The sequence below is a fragment of the Lemur catta genome, chromosome 23, assembly GCF_020740605.2.
Source record: "Lemur catta isolate mLemCat1 chromosome 23, mLemCat1.pri, whole genome shotgun sequence".
NCBI classification, from domain to species: Eukaryota; Metazoa; Chordata; class Mammalia; order Primates; family Lemuridae; genus Lemur; species Lemur catta.
The window spans coordinates 14,306,043-14,319,412 of record NC_059150.1 but is presented as its reverse complement, the minus strand read 5'-3'; the positions used below and the strand labels follow the sequence as shown (position 1 = coordinate 14,319,412).

At 39.3% G+C, this 13,370-nt stretch overlaps 2 long non-coding RNA genes across 2 annotated transcripts in view; both read left to right on the top strand.

The window, feature by feature from the left end:
* Window positions 1–13,370, top strand: part of LOC123626786 — a 249,100-nt gene that overhangs the window by 4,118 nt on the left and 231,612 nt on the right. The window lies entirely within an intron of this gene.
* On the top strand, window positions 8,194–9,811 carry LOC123626787. The gene is made up of 2 exons (XR_006731010.1): window positions 8,194–8,305; window positions 9,633–9,811. It is a non-coding gene; the product is annotated as an uncharacterized LOC123626787 (long non-coding RNA).

The following is a 13,370-nucleotide window of genomic DNA, read 5'->3' as shown; positions in this document are numbered from 1 at the left end:
CCCCAACTCCCGACCCGCAGAGACATTCAAGTACCCTGTCCCCAGTCTTTCTACAACAGGCGTCGCTCAGGTACTGGCCCAAAGTTGAAGGCCTAGCGCGCCCTGTCAGCACCCCGGGCCATTCTTCTTTGGCGTAAACTCTGGGGTCTGAAGGTGAGGGCAGCGCCTGGCTCCCGGCTTGTGGGGGAAGAAGAGTGCTCGCCGAAATCATTCTGCTTTTAGGAATTTTGTGAGCCAGTAGGGCTTTTGCCAAGCCTTTGATGGAAACGTAGAACTAGCGATTCCGGCTCAGCTTTCTATGCTGCTGTGTCAGCCCGACCCTTCCAGACCTCTCTGTCCCACCGCAGATTCCTTTCTGGCCTGTTCTTCCGCCTTTGCCTTCTATTGCCTGGCCTGCAGACCCCTGGGGCTTTACTCATAGGCTGGGGCTCTAGGTAGGAAGGACCCCCAAGTTCTCTTTCCCAGTGTGAGTAAAGATGTCATTTCCACCATCCAGACAAAACTAGAGAACAAACTTTTTGTGTATTGAAGGGAGGTGGTGGCAGAGAAGGAGGAGGCCTATTTATTTCCAAATCAATTAGGCAAAGAAGAAATTACGTTTTCTCCCAAATAGCTTGTTTGCCAGGCACTCTGGAAAGTGGCAGGAAGAGGGATAAATTCGTCAGGTCTGTGACCTACGTATAAGTCCCTAGAAGAGGCAATGACAGGGTGGTGCACCTGGAGTTTGACAGAGGCGGCCACCACCTGGTCCCACTTGTGCATGGGCCTTGCCCTTCTTAGATCACGGGTATAAGCCGTGGCCACCATTTTACCAATAATGAGGGCTTTTCCTGCTGCCTTGAGCTGCTAAGTCCCTAGGGGTGGAGATGGGGTGGGATAATCAGCTTAGAACCATCCCAGGTCAAGATAATTTTATGAGCCCTGAAATTTCCCGGCTGGATTATATCAGTCCCTGCCTTCCTCAGTCCCACCTGCAATCCCGCACCATTATCCTGCCCTCTCTACAAGAGTTGCTGCATTATCTGGAGACTGAAATGGCCTTTGAGCCAACCCCACTTGCCCCTTTCCCCTTCCCCAGATAGACTCTTGACTGGAATAAAGAATTACTGGGTGTTGGGTGTGTATGGATGCATGAAGACAATGGCCAGACTTTTCCTAAAAGCTGGAAAAATTCCTTTCTCTTTCTCCCTTTCTTCTCTGATCCCCAACACAGTCTTTCTTAGGTCAGTAACCCCAGAGCTCCAGCAATGGGGATTCCTAACCTATGTGTTCTTCCTTATAAGGACGTCTTTTTCTGAGAGATGAGAGTTTAAAGGAGCCTAGTACATTCTCCTTTTAGGATTCCAGTTTGATCATTAAATTTGCACATTTCTGGGCAAAGGGCTGAGGCCTGAAACCTAGATGGCAGGAGTGAGGGGGTTAGGGAGAACCCAGGGGAGAACTAAGTGACCCTATTTGACAAGGAACTTGATACTTTCCAATTATGTCTCACCAGTTTTAACTCCATTTTTCCCCTTAAGTGAAGAAATAGAATTTTCAGATTACGTGACTCTTTAAGCCACATGTTCAGATCTATAGCCTGGCTGAGCGTTTTTAGAATTGGACCACTGCATACATAATGCAACCTGCAAAGTCTTCTGTGTTCTCCTCTAGCTAACTTAATTTTTACATAAGGTAAAAGCATTTAATTTCATCAAGTTCTTATTCACCTTCAACAGGTTGGTTTCAGTTTCTATATTTCTCAAGTTTCCTTACAACAACAGCACATGAACCAGATAGGTTTAGATTCTGTGGGACAGGATTACTGCCACCACAGTTCTCCAGGTAGTTCTAGCTAAAACCGCCTTTGCGTTCACCTGAGTTAGACACATGCTTGAGATGAAAGTGATGTGTTTTTTTTTTAACTTGTATTATTAAAATACTTGTTCTCTTTTTTTCCTCTTCTGCCTGTTTGGAATAAACCTGGTTATATTAACATTTAAATAGACATGTCATGAAAGATAAACATGACTATATAGAGAAAAATTCTTTAATGTATTTAAAAATTATAGTTCAGGTATTTAACATAACTTCAGGAAATTGTACCTTTGACATTAATTGACAACTGGACTTATTTTCAGAACTTTTTATGTAACTTTACCATACTTCTTTATAATTATATTCTCTAATCTAACTGAATCTACCATGAACTGCTTTAACAAGTATGTATTGAAATGAGATTTTTTCCAGCTTTTTTTTCCAACTTTTTCACTTTCACAGCTTGTTAAGAGTTTGCAGTTCAGAAAAAATAAATTTGGAGTATATAGTATATTCTACTGACCCATTTATTTAAGCCATATTTTATTACAGACATCTTAATAGTAAAAAAAGACATTTATTTGTGAGAGAAAATGTATGCTTTTTCAGGGAGGCTTGCTGAATAATTAGTTTTCAACATTCTTTTTTTTATCAGATACACCATTGCTTCTGATTCATCTATCTCATGTAAATTCAAGAAAGATTCACATTACTTATTTCTGAAAAATCGTCTCTCTGCTCTTACCAGAGTAATTAATATTCAATTATTTTGAAGTAGACATTTTAGTGTAATTTAGAAAGGAGAAGGTTCTCACACATACTCGTTAATTAGTGATGGCCAAATTGGCTAAACTATTGACAGGGAACATTTGGAAATGTAATATCAGAAAACTTGAAGTTTCTACTGACAAAGTGACAAACCAAAAATGCCATTCAAGAGCAAAGGGCTGCTGACAATGGCACAATGAAATAAAGGGACTAAGGACAACTTGTCAGCTGTTGATCTTCTAGATGCAGTATTTCACTCTTTAAAATCATGTGGGTGATACATTGTGAGAAATTATTTTGTATGGGGAGAAGCTTCTTGCTTCTGCCACTGGGGGCTCAAGTCAGTATTTGTTTTTTTTAAACAAGGTAAAATTCATGTAACATAAAATTCACCGTATTAACCATTTTAAAGCATACAATTTTATGGCTTTTTACTACATTCACAATGATCTGCAACCATCACCACCATCTAAATCCAGAACATTCTTATCACCCCGAAAGGAAACCACATACCTATTAAGTGCATTCAGTCCCCATTTCTCCTTCCCTTCCAGCCTCTGGCAACCACTAATCTGCTTTCTGTTCCTGTGGATTTGCCTATTCTGAGCATTTTAGAATTGGAATCATTTAACATTTGCCCTTTTTTGTCTGCTGCCTTAGAATAACATTATCAAGGTTCATCTATTTTGTAACATATCAGTACTTCATTCCTCTTTATGATTGGATAACAATCGATTGTATGGATATACCACATTTTGTTTATATATTCATCAGTGGATGGACATCTGGGTTGTTTCTATTTTTTGGGTATAGGGATAATACTGCCCAGAACACCTGTGTACAAAATTTTTATTTAAACCTAGGTTTTTGGTTCTCTTGGGTATAATGTTTTTCAGAAACCACCATACTGCTTTCCACAGCTGCTGTGTAATTTTACATTCCCACCAAAAATGTATGAGGGGATTCAATTTCTCCACTCCTCATCACTTGTTTTCCTTTTTTTTCCCTATGATAGTCATACTAGTGGGTGTAAGTAGTATCTCACTGTTACTTTGATCTGTATTTTCCTAGTAACCAATGATGCTGATCACCTTTTCGTGTGCTTATTGGCCATTTGTATATCCGCTTTGGAGAAATGTCTCTTCGGGGCCTTTGTTCATTTTAAAATCGGGTTGTTTGTCTTTTTGTTGTTGAGTTGTAAGAGTTCTTGATGTAATCTGAATACTAGACCCCTATAAGATATATGATTTTCAAATATTCATATTTTCTCCAATTCTGTGGATTATTTTTCACTTTCTTGATAGTGCCCTGTTATTCATAAACATATTTGATTTTGATGAATTCCAATTCAGCAGTAGGTTTGTTTGTTTGTTTTGTTTCTGTTTTTTTGAGACAGGGTCTCACTCTGTGGCCTAAGCTGTAGTGCAGTGTCACTGTCATAGCTCACTGTAACATTGAATCCTGGGCTCAAGTGATTCTCCCACCTACGCCTCCTCAATAACTAGGACTACAGGCATGCACCACCACAGCTGGCTAATTTTCTGTTGTTGTTGTTGTTGTTGTTGTTGAGATGGGGTCTCACTATGTTGCCCAGGCTGGTCTTGAACTCCTGGCCTCAAGCAATCCTCCTCCTTCAGCCTCCCAAAGTGCTGGGATTAGAGGCATGAGCCACAAAGCCTGGCCAGCAGTAGTTATTTTTAATAATAGATACATTCTGAATTCATGAGAAAACTCCAATTTTAAGCAACACAAAAGTTTAAAACTCTAAACCCTAAGTAAAGAGAAGAATCTTCTTTAAAGCCCAAACAACAACCTTATCAAATGCAGATTATCAGGGAGTATGTAAAGTTACTGCTGTTCAGAAAAAGGAAACAGCTAGGGCTACATTGACCTTTTTCTTTGAAGAAGTCTTGGAGTTATTCAGATAAGATGTCTACCCTAGTGAATGAGTTCTTTTATCTCAAGATGACAGTAGCTGTTTTTTTAAAATTATCATTATCAAATTCATCTACCAAGAAATTTCAAATAGTCTTTTCTGTTTAAATAACATTAAGGATCTGCCTTAAACCAACAACAACCAGGAAAATCAAAAGGTTGACAACGTGTTCTTACCTTAGCAGTTTCTAATGCACAGGACTGGGTAATCAGGTGACATGCATGTAAAGTTCCTGGGAGAAAGGTCTTGGAGCCAGAAAGAAGAAAAACTAAATCATTGCAAAACATTTCGAAAACAAGAGTTAATAAAAGAGTAAGGACTTAAATGGACGTTATTGAATGTAAAGGCTTTGCCTATTATCTCAAATTGGTTGCTTTTGAGGGCAATTAATTTATTGATTGGGCAATTAATTTATTGATTAAAAATAATCCACATAGTGGTTTGAATCAGATCTTCATTTTATTTAATTATTTGGTGATTGAGTAAGAAGGCCTATAGTGAACACTGGTTTAGAGACCTCTGAGTTTGTCCATCAGTGGTCTTGGATTAGATTTCTGCATATGTCACTGTATACAGTGTGCTCTTGGGCAAACCACTAGACACATTGTAAGTAAGTACCTGTGCGCAGTGCTCCGTATGGCCAGTGAGTACAGGCACGGCTTTCACCCTGAACAAATCCTGAAGTATCCCAGGGGAAATTCAGTTTCCTCCAGAGTAACACCTTTATTCACTAGTTATGATGAGGATAAAATGGCATAATATATGTGAAAATGTTATCTAAATAAGAGGCATATTGATAAGGAATTTTGACATTTTAGTGTGTGTTTTCTTGTTAATGTAGCACTTATAATTCTACCAGATAGGGTTCTAAGACTTAAAAAATATTTAAAAATTAAATTTTCAAAACAATCCTGCCAGGCTTTGTTATTCCTCCTCCCTCCCCATTTTACAGTTGAGAAAATTGCGGCATGGAGTTTTTCCATAACTTGCCCAACATCATATAGCTGTTAAGTGGCAGAGCTAGATTTTTGAACCCATGCAGTCTTGCTCCAGAGTCCATGTTCTTACCTACTACCTTGTGCTGCTTAAAATGAAAAATCTAGAGATTTCAGATGAATATCTGAATCTCTGTATTAATTTATTCAACAAATATTTATTGAGTACCTGTTGTGTACAAGACTTCTCTGGAAGCAGTGAAAGGTCTAGCTACCCTGGGGCTTCTTTCCTGCCTTCTTTTATGAAAACCATCAGCTGAAGCTGAGTCTTCACTACCATCTTTTGACCCATCTTGGCTTGATTCCTTCACGTGTTTACCTGTATAAGCCCTGTCATCAGTCGCTTTTATTACTGCTAACATAAAACACAGACAATAAAAATAGATTATAACCAGAATACTAAGCAGAAGGAGCAAAAATACACATAGAAAATGAACGTTGTGGGACGAATTTAGGTTTGCAAAGTTCTTTTGCTGCTAGCATTAACCCCAGAGCAACGAGACATAGAACCAGCACTTACAACTTAAGTGTTTAAAATCAGAAGGGTGAGAAAAACCAGCATGAAAAGGAAATGAATATTAATATATAGGAAATGTAGTCAGCATCACACTAATTGGAAATCTCTAATAATTCATCTTTTAGGAAGAGATCTTTCAGTTATAGAATTTGTTTCCTTACTTTTATGCATGAAAGGTAAATAACAAGTAATATCAGATCTATTTCAAAAAGTAGGCTTCAAAATATGCCAGGAAGTTGGCAAATAACCCGATATCTAGTGCTTTCAAAGTATTCATGCACTGAAGTTGGGCAGTGTTCATAGCAATCACCCCGAGTACTGTAGGCTCCAGAAAGTTCTCCTGAATGGAGAGAGAATTAAATATGCAGAGTACCATATTATAGTTACATGTATTCCAGTGCACTCTAATTTTGAACAATGGTTACTTATTATTAATGAAGATGCATAATAAACAAGGACCTTCCTTTTGTAAATGTGTTGATACCAACCAAAGAGTTTTTCTAGCTATCTGCCTACTTAAGATTGAAGAGTTGCTTTTTGAAGGTCTGGTACCAAGAAGAGAAAATATTTTAATATTCGATGTGTTGTGGCCAATGTCATGTAGCTTGGCCCTCACCGTGATTTGGCCAACATTGTGTCCATAAGCATGAGCCAGATGTACTGTGGGGCAGTTTGCCAGGCTGATGACATGGGTGTGTACAGCACAGTTGGTCCGGTTATTTTATTTGTCTTTAAATAACCAGCAGAAACACTTTCTGTGATATGGTTTGTTTAATATGGTAGAATGTTGAAATAACTGCAAATGTATCGATTCATTGAACAATATGTGTTGACTACCTGCTGGGATCCAAGGCAGAGTGTTATAAATGCTCTCTCCTTATATGGTGCTATGAGGTAGGTGGGGAGGTAGCTAGGTAGGTAGGCTAAGAAGTGTGCTATGGATCCCACAGAAAGGGAAGTGAGACTTAGAGATTTTTTGCCTATGACCACACAACTAGTGGGGTTACAGATCTGGAACTCAAATTCAGGCCTCTAATTCCATGGAAGTCTCTTGATCAGCATTGCTGAGTGTGCATCGCACCTGAACAGCTATGTTGAAATAACCTGGGATATTTGTGTAAAATGTAGAGTCCTAGGCTCTGCTCTAGAAACACTGAATCCCCAGGACTCAAAATTTTTAACAGTACCCTCAAGAGATTCTTATACACAGTAAATTTTAAGCATCGCTGGTCTAGATATTAATACTGTATATCTTGAAATATTCGTTTGGGCTAATTTGACACTAAGAAAAGATAGTTTGAGGGGAAAGGAGAAGTTTTCTGACCACATGTGATAAATGCCAATGTACTCTTAATAGTTACCTCACAAGCTGGGATTTAACTAAGAGATTCAATGTGATCTTCCAGTTTGGGGACATTGTCCTTCTTTGAAGTGTTCCATAAACATGCAATGTTTTTATGACGTAGTTTTACAAAGCTAGTTCTATGGGACCCTACTTCCATGGAATATTCATTAATTCATCAAATATTTATTACAGTGTCAAACACCATGTTAAGCATTTAAAGAACAGCAATGAACAAAACAGCATGGTCCCTGACCTCATGGAATCAACCCTCAGTCTATAGAGGAAAGATATTACTAGGTATTTTGTCCCAAAAGTTTTCTTATATACAAATAAATTTGTGAAATAATGGGTTCTACAGATTTCTTCACTACAGGACATTTCAGAGCCTTGAATGTGCTACACATATTATGAGTATCTTAGGGAAGATAGTGGTATGTGATGTTTTCTAGACTTATCACAGCATCCTTTGTATAAAGAACAACTCTTGTGTCTAGTGCTATAGAGAACACTTCAGTGAACTCCTGTGACCCCTGAAAGGCCCAGTGGCACTGGTGGAGATATGGATTGTGTGACCAAAATGGAATCCCACTGCACCTCCCTCGCCAGGGTAGTATTTTGCGATATCGTCGTGAGCACTGGGATCTCGGACAAGCAGTGGGAAGACTTGAGTCGATGATCTGTTGTCCAGGGATATAGATCAGCTCTGGGATGTCTTCAGAGGCCCTGGATTGGGTGAGATTTTGGATGTGGAGTGGGTCTCTGGATGTGTCTGTGGTCTTTCCAGCTGGGAGATGGTTAGGGCTGATGAGTTGTGTTAGCATTCTTTAGGGATTCCGAGACTACCTTGGAGCATTTGGTATGAGAAGGGCAGCGTGAGAGAGGATCACATGCCACCTCCCTGCACAGAAGGCTGAGTATTATTTGAGGGAAACCCAGCCTTTGGTTAGGTGTGTACAATGAAATTATTTGCTGAAAAATATCTCCTATGTATTGCCTACTTTTACCAGGATAGTTGTTGGAAAATGGAAAATATGGACATTCTTGGTGAGCTAAATAAGCCCCATTACCTGTTTTTTTTCTTTTCTTTTCTTTTTTTTCTTCTTTGCCTCAAGCAGTGGCTATATCTAAATAGAACAAAGTGACTGCTCAGATAACTCAAGAGTGGTGTATCCATCTGATGGATGGATTTAAATAGTGTGGTTGTTGACAGTTATCAAATTACCCAGAAAACTGCCACATCACTACCTTGATTCATGCACATAAAGAGTTCTGAAAGGAGCCTCTTCAAAACTGTTTGTTTTTCTTAGGTATCATAATATTTAAAGATATGTTGCCTTATTGTTCGTTAAGTACGTGCTTTATTCATAAGCCAGTCTTACCACACATGCTTCCTCATAGTTATACAAAGTGAAAAAAGAAATATAATAGTATCCCAATCATTCGGGTAGTCACCTGAAGTGCTTGAGACAAACCACTTTATTCCTCCTTTCCAGAGTTGCCTGAATAAATGTTTACCTCTTCACTCTTTGTGAGGAGACCTCAAATCTTTAAGTTTTGCTCTCTTAAAATCAGAGTCTAAATCCAGTTTGCTATTTTAATCACTTTGAATGCAGAGGAGCTAGATGCAGTTGCTGCCTTCAGGGAATTGACATCTTAGGCTCAGGGGTCGTCAGGATGGGTGAGTACACATATTGCTATAGTACCAAAACAACACCTGGTGAGTGCTCAGTGAAAAGGTTATAAGCACTAGATAGTGGTTCAGAGGAGTTTAATCTGGCCATGAAGAATTATAGAAAGCTTGCTCCAGGAGATTGCTTTGTGATTGGTCTTTAAAAGTAGGTATAGGTGGAACTGGTGGAGCAGAAAAAGGAAGAAATGTGCTTAGGGTTTTGCATATAAAGGTGAGAATATGAATAAAGACACAGAAATGGGAAAATAGAAGACCAGTTGGAAACACAGTAAAAGTATATTTTTTAGAATGGAGGAAGAGGGAGAACTAACAGGGAAGATGGTGAAGCTCACATTGTTTAGGCACCCTTAGGCATGATAGACTGGTAGGTATATTATCCATCCATTTTCACTTTCCGTCCTTATGACAAAACAGGGAAGATTATTATTGCAGCTGCTGCTTCACCAAGGATTCATGCACCATTTCCATTGGATAGCTTTTCTGCTGGGAAGTGACTGCTAGGGGTACAGCATTTCCTAGGCTCCTTTGCATCCAGTTGGGATCAAGTGATTGTCTCAGCAATGAAATGTGTATGTCACTTCCAGGCAAAAGTGGTTAAGAAGCATGTGAACCTTTCCCACTATGGACTATGGAAGGGAAATGGCTGTAAATGAAGGACTTTAAGACCCTAGAGGAGGAAGAGCCACTGGATGAAGGAGGCTGAGTCCTGCTGAATATGCACCTGGACTTTATATGAATGAGAAATAAAGTTTCATTTTTTTAAGCTACTGAGATGTGGAGATTTATCTTTTATAGCAGCTAGTGCTACCTTAATTAACATAGGTTTTATCACATACCTATTTAATACAGGTTCATAGATGTAACTTACTCAAAAATCATATAACTTGTAAGAGATGGCGCCAAGATGCAAATCCAGATCTCTCTTCAGACTGATTCTTTTTTATTCTTTTCCCTTGGTTTTAACTACTACTGTCTATGTGCTAATGGATATCAATTATCCATTGTCAGTCTAGACCTCTTTTTGAAGGTCCAGACCTGTGTAGTCAGTTGTCTACTTGATATCTCTATTGAAATGTCTGTATTATTTAGGGCATAAAATAAGCTTCCTTAAGAATGAGACTCCAGGGTAAATTCACACCTACTGGGTACAATGCACATTAACTGGCTGAAGGATACACTGATAACTTCGACTCAAACTGTACAAAAGCAAACTATGTAACCAAAACGTGTGTATCCCCGTAAAATTCTGAAATAAAAAAAAATGAGACTCCAGTATACAATGGATTAAATGAATAAAAGTTATTTCTTTTTCACAGAATAAGTGATCCAACAAGGGGAATGATTGAGCTGGCCTGTCTGCTCCATCGCCATATTGTTTTCCTGCCTTCTCTTAAATTGTTGTTTCATTTGTGTAGTTAAAGCTAACCCACCTCTTGGTTATCCAAGCAGAAATTCAGGACAAGCAATTTCTTCTTAAGCAAATGACACAGAGGTTGTACTCTTCTGCTCCTATTGCATCATCAAGAACTTGGTCGTATGGCTACACCTAGCTGCAAGGCAACTAGTGGTGGTTATGTGCTAAGCTGAAATGGTATTAGATGAGAGAGGAGGAAAAAGGACTTTGGAAGACAACCATCATTCAGGCACAGGAATCTGACTCTCAGGTACTAAACCTCAATAGGTTTAAAAACACACCCGGACATCTACCCAAGTTCACTTCTCATTTTATGCTCTCTGACTTGGTTGATCGCCACCACCCTACGAGCTGTCCAGAGAACAGGGTGATATGCTTTGATTTCTCTTCTTATTCTCCATTGCCAATCGTTTTCATCTCCTAAATGTCTTTTGAAACTGCCCGCTTCACTTATTCCGCTCCTCCTGCCTTGGTTTGTGCCTCATCATCTCTCACATAGACTGGTAGATGGCCTTCTAACTGGCCACCCTGTCTCCAATATTAACCTATCAAGGACATCCTTCACACTACCAGGAGAGTGATTTTTCTAAAATGCAAATCTGATCATCATTTTACTCCCTTTTTACAACCGTTCAGTGATTTCCCGTGGCAAAAGTCCAAATTGCTTTGCAGAGCACAAAAGGCCCTCTGTGGTATAGTCCCTGAATCTCTTCAGCCTCTTTTCTGCCACTTTTCTAGTCCCCTCCTCAAAACAGATCACACCCACAGCTTAAGTTATACTGAGCGATGTCACGCTGTTTCATTTCTTTTTGTCTCTGCTCATGTGGTCCTCCTGCTTGACATATGATTATCCGTGTATATCCTTCAAGAGCCAACACAGCTGACACCTCTGCTGTGACGTTATCCCAACCCTCCCCTAGGTGAAGTTCATCACTCTTTACTTGTCATGTTTCATTTATTCCACACACTTTATCGAATTGAATGAACGTCTCTTAGGCACTGTGCTAAGCATAGGGCATGATGAACAGGAATAGACAGGGTTCCCATCCACGTGGAGCTTACAGTCTGATGGCAGAGATGAACGTTGATCAAATATTCCCACAAACAAATGTGAAATTGCAATTTTGATAAACAGTATGAAGAAGAGAAAAGAGGCCACAATGATTAGTGCAATATAGGAGAATTTGACCTCATGAGTGAGACTTTCACCAAGGTACTTGGACTAAAAAGGTGAAAGATACATTAACCACATGAGTCAAATGAATTATAGGCAGAGGGAACAGTGTGTACAAAAACTGTATGTTAAGAGGAAATTTGGCATATATGAAGGGATTAAATAAAAACGAGGGTCAGTAGGGGTATGGATGGAGGAGAGAGATACAGGATGGGGCAGGAGAAGTAGGGGGCTAGACACTGAGGAGCATCATAAGCCATATTAAGGAGGTTTCCTGTTAGCCGGGCGTGGTGGCTCATGCCTGTAATCCTAGCACTCTGGGAGGCCGAGGCAGGAGGATTGCTTGAGGTCAGGAGTTCGAGACCAGCCTGAGCAAGAGCAAGACCCCATCTCTACTAAAAAATAGAAAGAAATTAACCACATAACTAAAATATATAGAAAAAATTAGCTGGGCATGGTGGCACATGCCTGTAGTCCCAGCTACTTGGGAGGCTGAGGCAGGAGGATCACTTAAGCCCAAGATTTTGAGGTTGCTGTGAGCTAGGCTGCTGCCATGGCACTCTAGCCCTGGGCAACAGAGTAAGACTCTGTCTCAAAAAAAAAAAAAAAAAAGAAAAAAAAGGTTTCCTTTTATTCTAAAGAAGAATGAGGGGCCATTTTAAATGAGGTAGAGAAGATGATCAGATTTTGCGTGTGTGTGTGTGTGTGTGTGTGTGTGTGTGTGTGTGTGTGTGTGTGTAGAATTCACTCTGGCTATTATGTGAGTAGATCTGAGAGTTGGCCGAATGGAGTGTGTTGGACTTGTTAGTTCAGGCAAGAGATACTGATCTATTGAATTAGGGTTGTGATAGTGGAGATGAAATAAAACATATTTAGGATTAGATACAGGAGATGAGGGAGAGGGAATTGTCAAGAATGGTCCCTGTATTCCTGGATGGATGGCAAAGCTGGTCATGAAGACATAGAACACGGGAAGAAAACTAGTTTGGAGAGAGTTTGGATGTGTGGTGCCTTGGAGAAATCCAGGAGGAGTCCTATTGCTGTATAGCCAGCATATTTCTGTTATTTCATCTATACAGTATTATGATTACATTTGTATGTGTTTCTCTTTATTAGACTGTGAGCTCCTCAAAGGAATGGAGCAACATTTACTTATTGTTAATCTTTTCCATTTTTGTATCCCCAGTACCTATTACTGTAACTTGTACATAATATTTGCCCAGTAAATGTTTGTGAATAAATCATATAACTGACCCCAAGGCCCACACAATTTCTCCCATACCCATAATAGGGAGGAAAAAAAAACTGGAAAGTCAAGTTGGGGCTCAACTGTAGAGTGCTTTAAATCTCTGGCTAAGAAGTTACATTACGACACAAAATGTAATTAAACCTTAAGTTTACATTTACTTTCCAATCCAACCTTTGTTTCAAATAATGCTTCTGTTATTTTTAAAATCATATAATGTTTACTCAAGGGATATTCTTTCCTAAGTAAATCAAAGCTAACCAAGCTACAAGAAAAATACAGAGATCATACTATAAAAACAAACTATGCCTCTATGAGGCAGGACCAAATGAAATTAGAATGAATTCACAGGAAAGGGGTTGGCAGATACAAAAGAAATGTAACCAGGACTATTTATTTCTTAGCTCTATTTATTTTCATAAAATGTTTTGGAGGTTAGGATTCAGTGTTCAGGGTAGATTTAGAGAAAGGTTCAGATATTTACATGG